The sequence below is a fragment of the Stegostoma tigrinum genome, chromosome 2 (assembly GCF_030684315.1).
Source record: "Stegostoma tigrinum isolate sSteTig4 chromosome 2, sSteTig4.hap1, whole genome shotgun sequence".
NCBI lineage: Eukaryota > Metazoa > Chordata > Chondrichthyes > Orectolobiformes > Stegostomatidae > Stegostoma > Stegostoma tigrinum.
Window position 1 is genome coordinate 117,433,937 of NC_081355.1, and position 14,492 is coordinate 117,448,428.

Genomic DNA, 14,492 nt, shown 5'->3' on the forward strand with positions numbered 1-14,492 from the left:
ACCGCACCTATAACTTCTGGGGTCTGTTTGATCCTTTATCACTTTTTTAATTCATTTATTCATGGGACATAGCCACCATTAGCTAGGCCAGCATTGATCGCGCATCCTGAATTACCCAGAGAGAAATTCAGAGTCAAGCACATTGCTGAGGGTCTGGAGCCACACGCAGGTTAAAAGGATGGCAGTTTCCTTCCCTAAGGACCATTAATGAACCAGGTGGGTTTTTCCTGACAATCACAAATCACAGTTATTGTTAGACTCTTCACTCCAGATTTATATTGCATCAAATTCCAGTATCTGCTATGGATATTGAGCCCAGGTCGCCACAACATTACCTAGGTCTCTGGATTAATAATCCAGTGATAACACCACTAGGTCATCACCTTCCCTTAGGGAGGCTGCATGAATTGCCTCCTGTTAAGAGGGCAGCATGAGTCTGCATGTCCATGTTCTAGATTCTACAACCAGATGAAACAACCTCTCAGTGTTTACCGTATGAAGCCCATTCAGAAACTTCTACTTTCAAAGGATCACCTCTCATTTTTCTCAACGTCAGGCACAATTTATTCAGCCTTTCAGCACAGAATAATCCACTCACTCCATGAACCAAATTAGTGAACATTCACCAATGCAAATATATTGTTTCCTGTAGAGACCAAAACTGCACTTAGTATTCCAGATGAGGTCTCAACAAAGCCATGTACAATCACAGCATTCTAATCTTTTTCCACTTCGACGGTCATTCCATTTTATTTTTCCATCTCATCTCCCTTTCGCTTGTTCTGTTTTCAGGCAGGCTTCATAGCCAAGCAATCACTGATCTGTGTTCTCATACTGAGTACCTTGATGGTATTTTCCAGCACTGTATATCAACATCTAGGCTGATGGAGAATGCAGTGACAACTGCACTGGTTTTGGTCAATCTACCCTCCCAGCTCGGCACAAAGTAGACTATACTGCAATGAAAAATCAGCAACAGAGCTCTCCCCCCAGTCTTGTCATTTGTCCATCAGCCAATATCACTGAAAGAGATCTAATTTATCTCACAACCTAGCTGTCATATCTTATTATGCGTAATTTGGTTATCCCATGTCTCCACAAGAAAAAATACACATTTTTAAAAATTGCTATTTCTTGGGAATGACCTAGGGTCATTAATTTAATGCAAACCTTTTTCATCAATCCAAAACGATAAACTACTAAATGCTCTTCACATTAAAGGTCAATATCTAAATTTATGAACAAGTTTTCTTATATATGCTTGCTTACGAAGTTCCAGGAAATAGAGCTGAAGGAGCCTCAGCCCTTGAGCTAGTCTAACAGTTCTGAGATTCTTGTTCCCTGTGGGGGCTGTAGGGAGGATATGCAAAGTGAACATTACACCACAACACAAGGAGCCAATCAAGAAGAGAAATTAGTTGTAATAAGAAATAGTATAGAGTCAGGGGAATAGACACTGTTCACTGTGGCCTGGATCAAGAATCCCAAAGTCTGGGTTCTCTGCCTGGTGCCAGGTTCAGGATATCTCATCTGGGAGAGAGGAATTTGGAGTGGGAGGGGAAAGTTCCAATTGTGGTACCAACGACAGTGCCAACAATATATAGAAAGAGGAAAGAAGTTGTGCTGAGGGAATAGGAGTGGCTAGGAGCTAAAGTGAAAACCAGAACGAAAAGGTAATAATTTCTAGATTACTGCCTGAGCCACAGGAAAATTGGCACAGGATCACCAACACTAGAGAGGCGAACATGTAGCTCAAAGATTGATATGGGAGAAAAGGGCTCAGAATTCATGGGAAATTGGTACCTGTAGTGAGGAAGGAGAGAACAATGGAATAGGCTCCACCTGAGTGATGTTGGGGGCAGAGTTCTGGTAAATCATATAACTAGAGCTGTGGAGGCGAATGGGTTCAGTTGCATAGAAAATTATAAAGTTAAAGGTTAAGGAGATGGTGAGAATGCTATTTAATAGTGGGGTTGATTGTAACCATAAAATGTATCTTAATGCACAAAGCATTTCGAATAAGGCAGTCAAACTGATGGTGTAAATAGAAGTAAATTAATATAATCTCATAACCATTTGGGAAACATGTTGACAAGGAGTCAAAACTGGGAACTTAACATTTGACTTTTCAGAGAGACATGAGGGATGGAAAAGGTGATGGGACAGCACTATTAATAAGAAACGAAATGAGGATCGTTGTGACAGATAGAGGCTTAGATGCTATACAATCCATTTGTGTGGCGGTAAAAAGATACAAGGAAAAATTACATTGGTAGAAGTAGCGTAGAGACCTCCTAATAGTAGCCACACTGTGGGAAAGGCTAGCACACAGGTGGAACAGGTAATCAGGAAGACTAATGAAATGTTGGCCCTTATTTCAAAGGGGTTAGAGTACAAGGGTATGGAAATCTTAGTGTAACAGTATATGGTGTTATTAAAACCACACGTGGAGTACTGGGAGTAGTTTTTCTCCTTTTATTAAAGGAAAGATTTCATTTCATTGGAGGCAATTCAGAGAAGGTTCACTAGGATGATCCTTGGTATGGAGAGATTGTCTTATGAGCAAAGGCTAAACAGGTTAGGACAGTACTCACTGGAGTTTAGAAGAATGAGAGGTGATCTCAATGAAACAAAAAGAGCTTTTAATGGGTTTGACAGGATAAATGCTGAGAGGATGTTTCCCCTCATTGGAAAGTCTAAGACCACAGGTCACAGTCTCAGAATAAAGGAGCACCAATTTAAGACGGAGATGGGAATGAATTTCTTCCCTGAAAATTGAGTGTCTTTGGAACTCCTTGTCCTTGTCTATATTTAAGGCTGAGATAAATAGATTCATGAGCATATGATCACACAAGGATCAAAGGAAGAGCAGGAAAGTGGGTGCAAGGAATGGATCACTCCTGTTCCTCTTTATGGTCTTATGGCCTTATTTCAAGAATATTGCTCTTCTAACTTTCAGTCATTGGGCTGATGAAAGTTCAGATACTTATCCTTTCGTTTTATAGTTTTATAGTTTTTATTAAATTTACAAACTTAAATTTATAAACTTAAAAATTAGGTGAAACAGTAGACAATATTACTATTCTGCGGCTATGTATGTCTAACTCAAATGCAATCAAAAGTACAATGAGCTAACACTGGATTTATTGTTTCTATCAATTTTCTGATACATCTTTTTATATTCTGCTCACTTGGTACACAATGGGAACACACAGTGGCTAAAAGTGTGCATTTGCCAATCCCCTGTACTAGAACATCAATGTCACCACCAAGAAATCTGTCAGTGCACAGCTTCTCAATTAATTGATCGATTTATAGTCATGTGTACCTAAGTACGGTGAAAAACTTTGTTTACAAGCAGTACAGGCAGATCATTGTAAGCAAGGGTGTACAGATCAAAACAACTTAGACAGCGGTACATGTTACACTGCACATGGCATGTGCTAGGCAAGATTAATGTTAGCAAGCACAATCATGATTTGAGGTTAGGCAGTCCATTCATCAGTCCAATAAAGGCCAGGAAGAGGTTTTGCCTGAACCCACTGGTGCGGGTGTTCAAGTTTCTGTATCTTCTGCCTGAGGGAAGAGGCTGTAGGTGGTCATGACCAGAGCGCAGCGGGTCTTTGATGATATTGGCTTCCTTTCCGTAGCAGTGAGCCGTGTAAATGGAGTCTATGGATGGAAGATTGGTTTCCGTGATGGTCTGGGCTGTGCAGACAACCTTCCGTAGTTTCTTACAGTCCTGGGCAGAGCAGTTACCATACCAGGCCATTATGTACCCAGACAGTGTGGTTTTAATGGTGCATTTGTAGGAGTTGGTGAGGGACCTTACGGACACGCTAAATTTCCTGAGCCCCAGAGGAAGAAAAGGCATTGCTGTGCCTTTTTGGCTGTTACACCTAGGTGGGAAATCCAGGACAAGTTGCTGGCTATTGTCACTCCAAGGAACTTGGTGCCTACACATTAGAAATATGAAGGCTCAGATACTTTCCCACTCAAAGAAAAACTGAAAAGCAACTGGTACATGAGTCAAACTCTTAAAGTACCTATATGCTTTTCCAAGAAAAGGACAGGTTTGATCAGGACAACTGATTTGCAACGCTATTGCACAGGGAGCTCATGTTGCCATCATGAGCATAGGTTCCTGGGGACATGTGGGTCGGGTTTTGTTTTGAGTTTAGTTGTACACTTTCTTACAGCCAGAGATTGTCAGAGGGACAGAAACACAGGTGGGTTCTGATTTTGAAGTCACTGACCAACAAAGCAGTGAAGCCCATGCTTGAGCTGCATGTTCACAATTGTAAGTTGCTTAAAGAAGAATTGGAGGGCTGCCATCTTGGTGGAAAGGTCCCAAGAATTTCATACTGCAGTGTTGCAGGAACACGGAGATGAGTCAGGGAACATCTACAAGTGAAGAACTGAAGGAACTCTCAAAAGCAAGGAATGTATGGAGGAACTCTTGGGTGGAATTACAAACAGAATGGGAAGCTGTCACTGGAGACATTCACATTAAATTCAAAGGGTTTACAAGATATATATAGTGTTATGTCAGTAGTATTGCACAGTTCAAGTATTGAACAGTAACTTTATTTGTTTAAAAAGTAATACCTTGTGGCATGAGGTAGCAGGAACTGCAGATGCTGGAGAATCTGAGATAACAAGGTGTAGAGCTGCTTGAACACAGCAGGCCAAGCAGCATCAGAGAAGCAGGAAGGCTGACATTTCAGGCCTAGACCCTTCTTCAGAACCTTCCTGCTCCTCTGATGCTGCTTGGCCTGCTGTGTTCATCCAGCTCTACACCTTGTTATCTCACCTTGTGGCATAGCTCTTTCAGGTAATAAATGGGAGTTGAGTTTCTTTTTAAAAGTTAACAATCTCCCTTGAGAGCACTGCTTTTAAATGTGTGTTTTGTACAACGTCTTCAATTTGCTCTTCAAGGAATGAGCTTTTATTATCTCATCTCACAAAGCTAGATGATTGATATCTTCTCATAAACATGACACAGACCTTTTAAAGGACAATTGATCCAACAGGATAAATCAAGACAATTAAAGAAAATTACCAAGCTTGAAGTCAAAACTAATGTCATGGCTACGTTAAAATTTAACTGCTAAAACCAATTAATAAAGAGTCGAAAAGATTGTTGTTCCAACAATCAAGCCTTAAAGCACCAAGATGGGTAGTGTTTTTACTGAAGGAGATAAACACGCAAATGGATACTTTTTTGATTTGCAACATAAAGCTGTCTAGGTTGTATTGGGATATCCCATATTTTTTTTAAAACGATTTGTTTGCTGAATGTTTGTTTTTAAAATAATTCTTCAAATTATAAACTTTGATCAGGATCAAGGTAGATGTTGGCCTGCCAGCAACGCCCAGGTGCCACAAGTGAAGAGAAAAACATTAGTTTAGCCGTTCATCTCCAAATCTGGCTGCAGCAGAGCAATTTCAAATCCTGGTCTCACCTTCAAAATCTGCAAACTATTCCAAAAACTACATGACTTCTTTTCTTGACTACAAGCCACCTTCTTAAATCTCTTTTCCTCCACACTCAAGGATAAGGTACAAACGAAATCTGTGTCACTAAAACTGAGGTCAATCAATCAGTGTCTTTGCCCTTTTCCTCCACCACCTAACCCACCAGGTGAACATCCTCCAAGTACCACCATGCCACTCTCCAGACTTGAACTTGAATCTTTAAGTTGTTTCTCAACCATCACCCCTCATCTATCCATGGAACTTAAAACTATTAACTATTCTTCTCATGTCTCCCATGTCAGCTGACATTGTTGTGGTTCTCTCTCCTTAGGATCTGTCCCTCCCACCTTCAAATCAATCTTTCATCAAAATACAATACCTTCAATCCTTGAAACCTGCCTCATCACTAACCTCCCTTTCCTTTCAAAAGTCCCTGAATGTGTTGTCTTCGCTAACATCCACACACATCCTTGAACTGCAACTTCATGTTTTAACATATCAAGCACTAAAGCAGCTCTGACCAACTTCACAAATTACATCCTAACTAGCCGCAGAGGTAAACTATTCCCCCTCATTCCTCTGGATCCATATATAGCCTTTGACACACTTGACCAGGCCATCCTCCTCCAACATTTCTCCACTGTGGTTCAACTAGGAGGGACTATAACCTCTGGGTTCCATTCTTATCAATACCCAAATATTGCAGATTTGGGAGTTCTGACATGCAAGCAAAATGCTTAAGAAGCTCAGCAGGTCTGGAAGCATCTGCAAAGAGAAACAAAGGCAATACTTTGTGTTCAATATGGCTGTTCCTCTGACCTCATTACCTATCAAATCATGCCCTTTAAGAATTAAAATCAATGGCTACTCTGCCATTCCAGCACATTATGCCTGGTATACATGAAGAACATATCTCTAGTCTCTCCATTTTCTTATCCACATGCTGCCCCAAGCAAAATCATTTGAAACCACTGTGTCAGTTTTTACAGATACATTAAAGACACCCAGCAGGAAAGAACAGCAAGTGGAAAGGGCATCAATTAACAAGGTTACTCCATCCTGGATACTGTAAACTGTCTGGGGTGTTGTCGCATCTATCAAGTTGAGTACTGGAGAATACTCTGATTTAAATCGTGTAGGTAGAGGACAGGCTTGTCTAGTCAGGCATCTGGTCAATGGTGACCTGTCTGTCAGCCTCGCATGAGCACATTTAGTGCGGCTGTGTTTTTAAAAATCTGGGGATGAATCTGCTCACAGTAATACTTAAGTAGCAGTCGGAATACAGTGGACAGTTTGTATACCCCAAAACATGAAAGATATTGCGACAACAGAAAAAAGATGAAAGAAAAATTATTGGGGCGCTATCAAAAGCTAGGGCTGCATGCACTGAACTGAGCAGAGACAGTTGTCAGGGAATCTAATACATGTGCACAAACTTCAGCAAGAGCTGAAATGAGTAAGTACTGAAAGCTTATTCTCACTGCTGAAATAATAAAAAGATCAAACTTTCAAGGTTAGATGAACAAAAGGTTCTCCACACCATGTATTATCATAATACACTATTGCAAGTAAGTGAAGCAAAGTCAATCACAGAAATAGATATGTTCTGAAAGAAAAAAACTGCAGTAAAGTAGAATTTAAATAGACAGTTCAAATGTAAACAGGGTAGCTTGGATAAATGTAACAAAATTTTGTAGCAATTTTGAGTCGAAATGCATTGTGTGGAATACAAAATGCACCTTACTCAACATGCAGTAGCATTCAGACTAAAAGCAATATTTTTGATATAACAATTCACTTGAAACTTTAACAAACAGTCAATAATCCAATGTCTGTCCTGTAAGGAACCAAATTATTTCAGTGCCTCACTTTTACTAACTATCAGCATTACAGCAGATTTATTCAATGCCAAAAGAGCTATAATCCATTGTCTAAATTAACTGCATATCCTGTTTCGAATCAATAATTGAAGCTCCTCATCATTCATAAGGTCATTATCAATTTGGAAACATTCATAAGAAAGACACAGTCATAAAGCGATGTTAAATATTAAAATATGTACTTCATTTTTGGGAAAAAGATTGGGCAGTGAATACTTAAACACAATGAGAAAGAAGAACTGAAGATGGTTTACCAAACAATTTTAATTCTCAAAATATTCTGCTGATATAATTTTGTAGTACATAAACCTAATCTCTAAAATCTTGTATATAAACAGTAATAAACATACTTTTTTGTCCCAAAAAAGTGGTCAGTACAACTACAGGAAATTTTCAGACTGGGCTGAATGATTTGCACAAGTGATTGGCATGCTAATAGGGGTGCTGGTTCTTATGGCAACCAGAAAGCTTTAATCTGCAATTAAAGTATAAAATGACTACTCACCATTTTCAAAAGAAATCGGCAGTGAACGGAGTCAGAAGCCAAAGAGGCTCTTTTGATAAAGGATGCTGAATTCTCATCATGAATCCCTAGCAGTTTCCAAAATGTTACAAAAAGGTCTTTTGAAAAAGGCAACACACAGTCAGTCACAGAGGATGACTGGTTTCTATTTCACTTGTTTTTGCAAGTGAGAAGCTCATGCATGCATGATGTTTATTTTTCAAAAATAACAGGGAGATGTTTGTAATGCTAGTGATGTAAACTATATAGGAAATTATACTTCAAATTAGCAGTAATGTGTTTTCTTACCTTTTGTAAAATATGCAACAAGGATATCCAATTGAAAAAGTCATGATCCATACTCAAATAAAACTATTTAAATGCAAGAATTCTTTAATGTGCAAGAACATGTAGCAGCAGTTCTGAATTGAAATAAAATTAATCTTTCCAGAATTCCACAGGAGTAGCTCAGAAAACAACCCCATGATCTTAATGTGGATGGCACCTCAAGGGGTTCTTGGATCTCAGTGATCCTGCTCCTACCTCTGGGCTAGAAGGCCAATGTACCCATCTCAGAACAGGTTCATTTTTGTTTTAAACATGGACAACAATTACATTCCCTATGGGGATGTCTCTCTGTGGTTGTCTGGTTTATGATCTCCAGACAATAAACTGAAGGGTCACACTGCAACTCTGAGGGGCAAAGATACAAAGATGCAATGTCTAACCAAGGACTTACATTTTCAGCCTATTCTTCTAAAGAAAGGACCACTGTATGTAGCAGCATAAAATCCCCAAATTCAAGAGTATGCTTCGTTGGTCATTTCAATCAAGAACTCCTCTTCTGGTCCTCCAGCCTGTTTCTAGATAAAGATTCTCCTGAGCTCTAGAAATTCTATTTCTGTCCAAGAAGAAGGTTCAACTCTGACTGTAATATGTATCTCAGTAACGTGATAATGTGCACTAATCATGCTCCTCTTGATGAACACGTGCAAATTGGGTTTATTATTACTATTAGCCTGTGGACTAGTATACATCAAGAGTTCACTTTTGTTTAGATTACAGTTTGCCAACATACAGCATCAGATTTTTCTGTAGTGGGTATTTAAAAAATACTTGTGATAAACTCAGATGGTACGTCTGGCTGACGCTGCCAAGGGTCTGCTGAACTCTTTATCGGTGTCTGTTGCCAGGCCATAAACAAGAAAATATTTTTTTAAAACCAAGTATACAGGGAATGCAGATTACATTTGAATTTAAATCGATACCTTCGTAATTATTTACAATAAAGACAACATCGCCCTCAAATTTTGCACTCATCTTTTTGCGTAAAATTTAGTATTCCTGGATAAATGAAAATAATAACAAATTTTTTTTAAAAAAAAACACAAAGAATATCCAGGTAATCAAAAGTAAGCTTCAAGGAAAGAACTCTTTAATGCAGAAAAATCTGATGCTCTATGTTGGAAAACTGTAATCTAAACAAAAAAGTGAACTCTTGATGTATACTAGTCCTCTTTAATGATAAGACATCCAAACCCGCACTGTTTCCTACTGTGTCTCGAGCTGGATGAACATAGCAGGCCAAGCAGCATCAGAGGAGTAGGAAGGCTGATGTTTTGGGAAAGGTCTAGGCCCAAAACGTCAGCCTTCCTGCTCCTCTGATGCTGCTTGGCCTGCTATGTTCATCCAGCTCTACACCTTGTTATCTCAGATTCTCCAACATCTGCAGTTCCTAGTATCTCAAACAATTTTAACTTCCTCCCGTCATATCTTGCTGCTGTTTTGTTTATGCAAATAGGTTTATGATTCCAAAGCAAAAGTACTTTTTAATAAATGCATCTTTCTGGCATTTTTCAAGTACTGCTGCAGAGGAAGATCAGTCGTTGGCTACTTCAACTTTATCTCATGCTTACTTCCATCCCCTGAATCCGATACGGTTCCAGTAAAGCTCAATGCATGTTAAAGTTCTGGAAATTCTTCCCTCAAGGCATTGTGGGTCAACCTAGAGCACAAGCACTGCAGCGGTTAAAGGCAGCAGCTCACCAATATCTTCTCAAAGGCAACGTGGGAGGATAATAACTAGTGGCTAGCCAGAAGCAATTTGTTTTTAAAAATTTATCCCTTTATCAACAGGAACATAAAGTACAAAAGCAAAGAAGTCATGTTAAACCTGTATACAAACAACTTGGGCTTCAACTGAAGTAGTGAATCCAATTATGGCCAGGATGAGAAGATATGATGGAGAGTGCAGAAATGATTCACAAGAATATTTCCAGGGACAAGGAACTTCAGCTCTGTATAAAGATTGGTGGTTGGGACACTTCTCCCTGAAATAGATGAGATTAAGAAGAGATTTGGTGGAAGTAATCAAAATCCGGAAGGATCTGGACAAAGCAGATAAATCGATGGAATATTCAAGAATCAGGGGGAAACGTTCAAGGTTAATTGTCAAAAGAAGCAACGGCAACATGGAGAAAAATGTTGGGTATGGAGCAAGTGGTTAGAAACTTGAATGCACCACCTGAGAGGCAGATGCATTTGAGGCATTCAAGAACAAATTGGATTATCTACAAAGGAAGGATGTGCAGGACCATGGGAAGATGGTGGGGGATTTGGCACCATGTGAATTGCTCTTTCAGAGACTCAACATAGACACAACTAAATGGCCCCTTATTTGTTCTGTTCTGTCTCACAGTAAGTCGTCAGAATGCCTTTAAGACTCATGCTCATGAAATCATCACTGAATAACAGCATGTGACCAGAGGATATAAAGGTCCCAGGCTCAATTTAACTGAGACTGCCTGAAACATGATACACTGCTGGAACTTTCTAACTCTTTGCAACTTATGATCCCAGCTGATGTCATTCAGATCCTAGACTGAAATTTTCTCTTTATTCATTAATGGGATATAGGTGTCATTGGCTGGCCTGTCTCTTGTTGCCTTACAGAGGGTGGTGGTAAGCTGCCTTCTTGAATCACTACAGTCCATCAGCTGTGGACTGACACAAAACACCATCAGGGAGGGAATTCTAACTTGATAGAGATAATGGGAACTGCAGATGCTGGAGAATCCAAGATAATAAAATGTGAGGCTGGATGAACACAGCAGGCCAAGCAGCATCTCAGGAACACAAAAGCTGACGTTTCGGGCCTAGACCCTTCATCAGAGAGGGGGATGGGGTGAGGGTTCTGGAATAAATAGGGAGAGAGGGGGAGGCGGACCGAAGATGGAGAGAAAAGAAGATAGGTGGAGAGAGTATAGGTGGGGAGGTAGGGAGGGGATAGGTCAGTCCAGGGAAGACGGACAGGTCAAGGAGGTGGGATGAGGTTAGTAGGTAGAAGGGGGTGCGGCTTGGGGTGGGAGGAAGGGATGGGTGAGAGGAAGAACAGGTTAGGGAGGCAGAGACAGGTTGGACTGGTTTTGGGATGCAGTGGGTGGAGGGGAAGAGCTGGGCTGGTTGTGTGGTGCAGTGGGGGGACGGGGCGAACTGGGCTGGTCTAGGGATGCGGTTGGGGAAGGGGAGATTTTGAAACTGGTGAAGTCCACATTGATACCATTCGGCTGCAGGGTTCCCAGGCGGAATATGAGTTGCTGTTCCTGCAACCTTCGGGTGGCATCATTGTGGCACTGCAGGAGGCCCATGATGACAATGTCATCTAAAGAATGGGAGGGGGAGTGGAAATGGTTTGCGACTGGGAGGTGCAGTTGTTTGTTGCGAACTGAGCGGAGGTGTTCTGCAAAGCGGTCTCCAAGCCTACGCTTGGTTTTCCCCAATGTAGAGGTAGCCACACCGGGTACAGTGGATGCAGTATACCACATTGGCAGATGTGCAGGTGAACTTCTGCTTAATGTGGAATGTCATCTTGGGACCTGGGATAGGGGTGAAGGAGGTGGTGTGGGGGCAAGTGTAGCATTTCCTGCGGTTGCAGGGGAAGGTGCCGGGTGTGGTGGGGTTGGAGGGCAGTGTGGAGCGAACAAGGGAGTCACGGAGAGAGCGGTCTCTCCGGAAAGCAGACAGGGGTGGGGATGGAAAAATGTCTTGGGTGTTGGGGTCGGACTGTAGATGGCGGAAGTGTCGGAGGATGATGCGTTGTATCCGGAAGTTGGTGGGATGGTGTGTGAGAATGAGGGGGATCCTCTTGGGGCGGTTGTGGCGGGGGCGGGGTGTGAGGGGTGTGTTGCGGGAAATACGGGAGACGCGGTCAAGGGCGTTCTCGATCACTGTGGGGGGAAGTTGCGGTCCTTGAAGAACTTGGACATCTGGGATGTGCGGGAATGGAATGTCTTATCGTGGGTGCAGATGCGGCGGAGGCGGAGGAATTGGGAATAGGGGATGGAATTTTTGCAGGAGGGTGGGTGGGAGGAGGTGTATTCTAGGTAGCTGTGGGAGTCGGTGGGCTTGAAATGGACATCAGTTACAAGCAGGTTGCCGGAGATGGAGACAGAGGTCCAGGAAGGTGAGGGATGTGCTGGAGATGGCCCAGGTGAACTGAAGGTTGGGGTGGAAGGTGTTGGTGAAGTGGATGAACTGTTCAAGCTCCTCTGGGGAGCAAGAGGCGGCGCCGATACAGTCATCAGTGTACCGGAGGAAGAGGTGGGGTTTGGGGCCTGTGTAGGTGCGGAAGAGGGACTGTTCCACATAACCTACAAAAGAGGCAGGCATAGCTGGGGCCCATGCGGGTGCCCACGGCCACCCCCTTAGTCTGTAGGAAGCACCCAAACTTACAAAATGTCCAGAAATTTCTAACAGACCCTGATGCTCAATTGTTTATATTGCTCAGTCATAAACATACCTAACAAATACAAAACAAAAGTTCTGAAGGCTCACTCTCAAACAGTTTTAAAAGAAATTGCCATGAACTGATTCCTAATTCCTATACGTCAATTAAGAAAAACCCACGTCACCAATTCAAAATTCTAAAAGGTATACTTAGAAATAAATTATATTAAAAATGTATAAATCACATAAGCTACTCAGTTTTTGATGTAGGGTGTGTTAGCCCAGATACTGGAATACTTGTAAATCTAATATTGGTATCTAACAATGAGCTATAACAAATATTATGTTGAATTCTTCAATACAACATTACCTATGTCTAGATTCATATGCTATAGGTGATAAGCATAAGAAAAGACACCAAACTGGAGGCAAATGCACATTACATCAATGCTACAACATTGTGATCTTACTGAGTTGTCAGTAATGGTGGTGCTGTTGTTGCCATTTATGATGCCTGTAGGCCCAACTTTTGTGTCTTTATTTGATCCAATACTGCCCCACGCCTGACATTTAATCATTCCTTTCTTCAACTCTTTTCGTTCCTTCCCAATCTCCACATTGCCCCAGCCCCACACTCGAATTCCTGCCTTGGTACTTCTTAAAATTTGATAAAACTCAAGACTTTTCATCAGAACTAGAAAAAGTATCAATTGGAAACATTCTTTCTCCAAAGCTGCTGGCTGCCCTATTATATTTCGAGCATTTTTTATTTTGATTTTGGATTTCCAACATTCGCAGTGATGTGGAGGTGCCAGTGTTGGACTGGGGAGGACATGGTCAGAAATCACACAACACCAGGTTATATCCCAACAGGTTTATTTGAAAACACCAGCTTTTGGAGCCTTACTCCTTCTTCAGGTGTTAGTGTTAGTGAGAGAGGCGGTATCAGACACAGAATTTATACGTAATAGATCAAGGGATCACACCATTGATGAGGATGTTCTAAACAAACCTAAGATGCTGTTAAATCCTTAACCAGGTAAAAGGTTTAAATTGATTACTAAGCAGATGTAAATTCCCAAATTTCTTGCAAGTCACAATCCTGAGAGAGCTAAAGGTTTTATCAGTGTAAAGAAGAGTGACATTTTAGGTCAGACAATGCATGTTAGGTGTGAGACCTTGTATAGAATCTGTTGGTGTTTTGGTTTGGAATTAGACTGGTTTTATTTCTAAAGTAGGAATTTATAAAATGGAACACTGACTGACTGTCTATAAATTGTGTGCTTTTTGAACAAAACAGAACGTATCTGCAAATACAAACTCACCCCATGGATTCACGTCTGTGTGTATACACAGGGGAAAGAGAGTAAGACTGAGAGGGAATGACAGAGAGTGAGGGAGTTCCACAGCACTATACTAACTTGCCATAGCAAGCTTTGCAAGGCATGTCAGATCATTGACATGGACACTACCATCACATGTGCGAACACCACCCAACACATTCACGGCAAATACTCAGCCAACCTTGTCTATCTCACACGCTGCAGGCAAGGACGCCTCGAGGCATGGTGTATTGGTGAGACCATGCCAACACCACAACAACAGATGAATGGACACCACACAACAATCGCCAGACAGGAATGTTCCCTCCCAGTGGGGGAACACTTCAGTGGTCAGAGAGATTCGGCTTCAGACAAACATCCTCCAAGGCGGAGGCTGATAGCCACATTCAGTACCCATGAGGACGGCCCCAACCGGGATCTTGGGTTCATATCACATTACAGATGACTCCACCACACTATACACTCACTCTTATTCTCTGTCTCTCTCTGTCTCTCCACCCACACCCACACACACACAAATCTATGGGGTAAATTGTCTTCTTTACGCCGTTAAAACCTTTAGCT

The 14,492-nt window shown here is 41.5% G+C and overlaps 1 protein-coding gene across 3 annotated transcripts in view; it reads right to left on the reverse strand.

Moving 5' to 3' along the window:
* The window catches only part of LOC125466429 (LIM zinc-binding domain-containing Nebulette), a 278,097-nt gene that overhangs the window by 156,241 nt on the left and 107,364 nt on the right, over positions 1-14,492 (reverse strand). The window lies entirely within an intron of this gene.